We start from the raw sequence: 6,255 nt of genomic DNA on the forward strand, positions 1-6,255 counted from the left end.
TCGAATTCAATTTTAAACCTTTCTGAATCTGAATCACCTCCTCTTTCACCATGGTCTGGGTAGCATTTTCTTCCTTTGTAAAGGCAGTTGCAAAGTATTCATTTAGACTTTCGGCTATGCCATTTGCCCCCATGTGTAAATCCTCCTTTTCGTCCCTTATCATCTCTAGTCTGAATGGCAGCAGTTGGAACTTGATCTTTCTTATTTTCTATCCCTATGCGAATTGAACCTTCCCCTTGCTTTCCCAGTTTCAGGCAAAGATTAACTGAAAAGCGGTATCTAATGGCAGCCTGATTACCCACAATCCCGTGCGCCTCAGAAACCGCTCTGTCTGCCGCGGGTTGTCCGGGTGGATGGCGCATGCTCGGAGTCTCCTGCTCTCTTTGCTTGAGGTTGGTGCCGGAGAGAAGCCGGAAGCGGCGGATTGTGAGAGTGGAGAATGTTCATTGGTTCCCATCAACATGTTCACACTGACGAGAGACCATTCAACTGCTCCAACTGTGGAAAGGGATTCAATCAGTTATCCCATCTGCAGACATACTAGTGAGTTCACACTGATGAGGCCTTTTAAATGCCCGGACTGAGGGAAGTGCTAGAAATGTTCCAGGCAACTGATGCCTTATTAACATGTTCAGACTGACGAAAGCCTTTGACGTGCTCTCATAATGGGCCTGGGTTCCTGCAATCCTCTGACCTCACTGTACACCAGTGGATTTACACTGGGGAGAGGCTGTTCTCACGCTCCGAGTGTGGCAAGTCATTTGGTTGTTCATCCACATTGCAGAGATAACAACCAGTTGACAAGTATAAAGACAAAATATTGCAGATGCTGGAAATCTGAAATAAAACAAAATGTAGAAAGACTCAGCAGGTCTGGCAGCATCTGTGAACAGAAAAACAAAGTTTACGTTTTGAGTCCACATAGACTCTTCTTCAGAAGAGTCAGATGGACTCGAAACATTAACTCAAGTTGACAAGTAACTACAGTGATTGGATTTTGCTGTTAATCACATTTGGGACTGAACCATGTTCTATGGAGTCTGTTTCTGCTGATGTTAATAAACCCCAACCCAGTTATAGGGGTTAAAATTCTGGATAAAAGTGAAATAAACTAGCTTTGTGTCAAACACACAGTGTGTCGAGTCTTTTTCATTTCTCTACAGAAGTTAGTTCATTTTGAAGTGCTCTCTCTCTCTCCTGCCTGTTGTGTTCTCACGTCCAACAGCAAGTGTGAGGAGCTCATGGAGCTTCTTTGTTACTAAGATTGAGTCAATCAGATCAGTTGCCCCTGCTGCTTCCCTCCCTTCCACTAGTTCACCGGGTCAACTGTCTCTAAAGATCCCCCATGTCCGAGCTCTGAACTCAGATCTTTCTCCAGTTTCCTATTTCCCTTCATAACCTTTCAGTGTTCATCTTGTCCACGAGACTTGCCTTCTGCTCCAGTGACCCTATTCCCACTGAGCTGCTGATCATTCAACTTCCGCATGTTGGCTGATATTGTTCATGTTTTTTTCTCTCTCTTCTGGTACTGTCCCTCTCACCTTTAAATCCACCGTCATCATCCATCCTAAAAAAGGGATCTATCCTTGATACCTCCTATTGCTCATCTACATGCTGCCACTAGGTGACATCATCCAAAAGCACCGTGTTATTTTTCACATGTACACTGACAACGCCCAGCTCAACCTCACCACCATCCCTCTCCATTCCTCCACTGTTACTAAATTATCAAACTGCTTATCCAACATTCCGTATTGGATGAGCAGAAATTTGCTCCTTTTAAGAATTGGGAAGATCAAAGCCATTGTCTTCAATCACCACTACAAATTCCGTTCCCTAACTCCGGGGTCCATCCCTATGAGGTAACATTGGGATATGTTGTCCTATGTTTGTCAAGCCAGGAATCTTTGTTCCTAAGCGAGAGAGAGGGAGAGGGGGAGCCATTCGTACAATATTCAATACACTTCTGAAGATTTTATAAGGTAATTAGACAGTGATTTCTTACAGATCTCCCCACCTTGAGAAGGGAATATCCTTATTGATTTCTCACAACTGATTTCTGACTAACCTCACTATTTCTAAGCTACGAGCTTGTTTTCCTAATTTCTTGATGACAAACCGTGGACAAACGTACGAAAGCTACTAGAATGATCAGAATCAGCAACACAAACCCTTGTGCTGCCACCAAGAGTAAATGTGAAAACTTTATCCACTAAATGTGATAACTATCGACTGAGATTCATCCTCCCCACCTGCAGATCATCTCACACAATTTTAAATTATTGACATGTGGTAAATACATCTGGTTCAAACATAAGTTCATGCACGGACTTTAAAGATTCTCCAGCTCACTATTCACCTTCATCCACCTTGTGGATATTTTCTAAATCTAGATTCTGTTTCCCTCTTCACTTTAATTTTACTCCCTCTGATAGGTACTGGTGTGTTTAATTCTATCCTGATTGTTTGAAAGCCAGTTTCTCTATGGAGTTTGTGTCAATATCTTGATGATTTAAAATGTTGTCTCATTCAATTTTCCACAATAGTCACTTCATGTTGTTCTGTTGTCAAGTAGCTGAGTATGTCTGGGACCTGTTCTTCAGTATAGGGTCACCATGCATTTCCACATGGCGACCTGGGAGGGACGGATCCAGCGGCTGCGTTAGATAGAGAGTGTGGGGATGGCAGATTCAGCAGCGGAATTCAAAAGGGAATTGGACCAAATACTGCAACATGTCCAGGGAAAAGGTAGGGGAAAGGGGCCAGGTGAGTTAATTCCAGAAGAGTAAGAGGCCTCCCTTTTCAGAAGCAGATGAAGAGTTTTTTTTTGTTTTTTCAGAGGGTCGTTAGTCTGAGGAATTTTCTCCAGAAAGCAGTGGAGGCTGGGTCATTGAATTTATTCAAGGCTGATTTGGACAGATTTTTGGTAGAGAAGGGACTCAAGGGTTATGGGGGGCGGTGGGGGTGGGGGTGGGTACGGACAGACAGACAGGAAAGTGGAGTTGAGACCACAAACAGATCAGCCTTGATCTTATTGAATGGTTGAGCAGGGTCAAAGGGCTGAATGGCCTCTGTTCCTCTGACCCGGCTGAATGGTCTCTATATGTTGTATTTGGCTTTGATTTTATGGTACAGAGAGGGGCTGGAAAGACAAAATGGTCTATTCCTGTTGCTATTTGTTACGTTCTAATTCAGTACCGTTATCAATCAAGGCGATGGTTACTATCATATTGCCAGCAGTAGCGTGTGCGAGTGGTCTCAGGCACTGGATTTAAACACCAGCTCCTATTAAGTCATGGATTTTAATCCCACCATTGCCAAAGTTTCAGTTGGTTTGTCTTTCAGACGTTTCATCAAATCCCTTAGAATAGGCTCGGGGCATTTGACATATGACGTGGTTCGTCTTGGTAGGTAGAACAAGGGAGGCTGTAGGAATTGCAGGGTGACTGGGAATAGGTGGGGCTGAATGCCCTCATTCTCTGCTGTAAACATTCCAGGATTTTACAGGAACAACAATGACGCTAGTATAAGGCCTGCAGCCGTGACTGAGTGGTTACCGGGATGGATTTAAAATCCACTGGGGCCTCCCCACGTGGGTTAGAGTCCTGTGACTGTACTTCTCGCTGTTCCTTCGTTTTGCTGCCTCCAGAATGAACTATTGGTTAAATGGAATCAGCACCTTCCAAACACTCCCGTGTGGTTTTCCTGCTTCACTTCCGTGTTGTTTCATTTCTCTTGATCCATAAGCATTCACGCAATTTGCAGTCAGAAATGATACAAAACTGAGCTAATTTGTGCCATACTAGCGTTCTGAGAGTTTTCCTCTCCTTAGAGATAAAACCTTGCCCACTATTACTCACGCTGCATGCGTCTGTGTGTCTCAATGTGGTTCAGTTCCCCGAGGGGTGAACACATTTTTTACCATCGCAAACCTTATTCACTTCCGTTATGTATCTTCATGGTAAATGGTACAGTGAATAACAACAGGTTGAAAAGTTGCAAGAGGAGATTGACCCTTTGTGTTTATTTGAGTGGAGACTGCTTATTGACTCAGTGCCTGTATGTCACACAGCGGAGGATGATTGAAATTTTCACTGAGCAACATTTTAACAGACAATAGATTCATTCGTTGTGATGGTGTGTTCCAGTTCTATATATGCAATTTGACAGTCAATTTCTATTCGTTGCTTTGAACCCAATCTTTCTAATAGGTTGGATGTTATGTACATGTTTCTTTCAGTTTCTCGCGTTATTTGAAAAGAATATTCATAAATCTATTTAGTCATAGAGTCATAGAGGTCTACAGCACAGAAAGAGGCCCTTCAGCCTATCGAATCTGCGCCGTCAAACAAGTACCTAACTGTTCAAATCCCATTTTCCAGCACTAGGCCCATAGCCTTCTATGCCATGTCATCGCAAGTGCACATTCAAATACTTTTTGAATGTTATGAGGGTTTCTGCCTCTACCACCCTTTCAGGCAATGAGTTCCAGATTTCCACGAACCTCTGGGTGAAATAATTCTTCCTCACATCCCCTCTAAACCTCCTTCCCCTTATCTTAAATCTATGCTCCCTGGTTATTGATCCCTCCACCAAGGGGGAATGTTCCTTCCTGTCTATTCTATCTATGCCCCCCATAATTTTATACACCTCAATCATGTCCCCGCTCAATCTCCTCTGCTCCAATGAAAATAACCCCTGCCTATCTAATCTCTCCTCATAAATAATACTCTCCAGCCCAGGCAACATCTTGGTAAATCTCCTCTGCACTCTCTCCAGTGCAATCACACCCTTCCTATGATGCGGATTCCAGAACTGCACGCAATATTTGGAGACACGCAATACTTTTGTGAAAACTTACCAAATAACAGCAGCGCTGGCAAAGTTTGAACAACAATTCCTTGTGGCCAAAGGACACAAAGCAGAATTATGTCGGTAATATGAGTAGAAGCAGGAAGAGAGGGAGTCTATTTGACCCTAGGTTTTCTTAAACCATTAAACCTTCAGTTGGAAGCTAACTCTCTAGTGGTTCAGCCTCGGTGCTTTCACCGCCTGGGTTCAATTCTGTCTTCATGTTGTGCAAAATGTCATAACTAGCAGCCAATTTATGGTTTGAAAAAGTGTCAAATTAGACTCGAAACCTTCACTCTGTTTCTCCCTTCACAGTTACTGTCAGACCTGCTGAGAACTTCCAATACTTTCTGTTTTTATTATAACATGAATTACTGTCTTTATTATACATAAGATCACAAGAAATAGGAGCAGGAGTAGATCACACGGCTCATCGAGCTTGTCCCATCATTCAATTCGATCATGGCTGATCTTGGGCTTCAACTCCATTATCCTGCCCGTTCCCCATATCCCTTAGTCCCCCGAGAGACCAAACAACTGTCCATCCCGGCCTTAAATGTATTCAATGATGGAATATCCACAACCCTCTGGGTAGAGAATTCAAAGATTCACAACCCTTTGGATGAAGTAATTTCTCCTCAGTTCAGCCCGAAATGATCGACCCTTTACCCTGAGACTGTGCCCCAGTGTTTTAGACTCCCTGACCAGCGGAAACAATCCCTATGTCTACCCTATCAAGCCCTCTCAGAATTTTACAGGTTTCAATCAGATTGGTTTTCATTCTTCTAAACCCCAGAGAATAAAAGCCTTTCATCTTAGGACAACCAGCTCATTCCAGAGACCAATTTAGTGAACCTTCCCTGCACCGTCCCCAATGCAAGTTTATTCTTTTATAAATGTGAAGATGAAAACAGCACACGGGATTCCAGATGCCGTCTCACCAAGACTTCTTTATTCTTGCTTTCTAATCCCCTTGCAATAAAGGCCAACATGCTGATCCTGCATGCTAACTTTCCACATTGCTTGTCCAAGCACACCCAAGTTTCTTTGAACATCAGCACTTACAAATTTCTCACATTTTCAAAGCATGCTGTTATTCTCATTTTTATAACCAAGTGAACATAATCGCACCTGCCTACATTATAATCCATCTGCCATCTTGTTGCCATACGGACTCGAAACGTTAACTGTGTTACTCTCCGCAGATGCTGTCGGACCTGCTGAGTTTTTCCAGGTACTCTTTTTTTTGTTTTGGATTTCCAGCTTTTATCTTTTTACAGTGCTCTGCTCAAAGGTTACCTTGTTACCAAATTTCATAAATGTTAATCGCAGGCCCCAGTGAGAATTGAATTCACGACCCCGGGTTTACAAGACCAGTGCTGTAAACCACTGAGCTATGGAGCC

General features: G+C 43.2%; 1 non-coding gene across 1 annotated transcript; it reads right to left on the reverse strand.

Annotated features, from left to right (window-relative positions):
- Positions 1-6,181: 6,181 nt before the first annotated feature.
- On the reverse strand, positions 6,182-6,255 carry trnat-ugu (transfer RNA threonine (anticodon UGU)). The gene has a single exon. It is a non-coding gene; the product is annotated as a tRNA-Thr (tRNA).

Source organism: Cetorhinus maximus, chromosome 23 (assembly GCF_964194155.1).
Source record: "Cetorhinus maximus chromosome 23, sCetMax3.hap1.1, whole genome shotgun sequence".
Taxonomy (NCBI): Eukaryota; Metazoa; Chordata; class Chondrichthyes; order Lamniformes; family Cetorhinidae; genus Cetorhinus; species Cetorhinus maximus.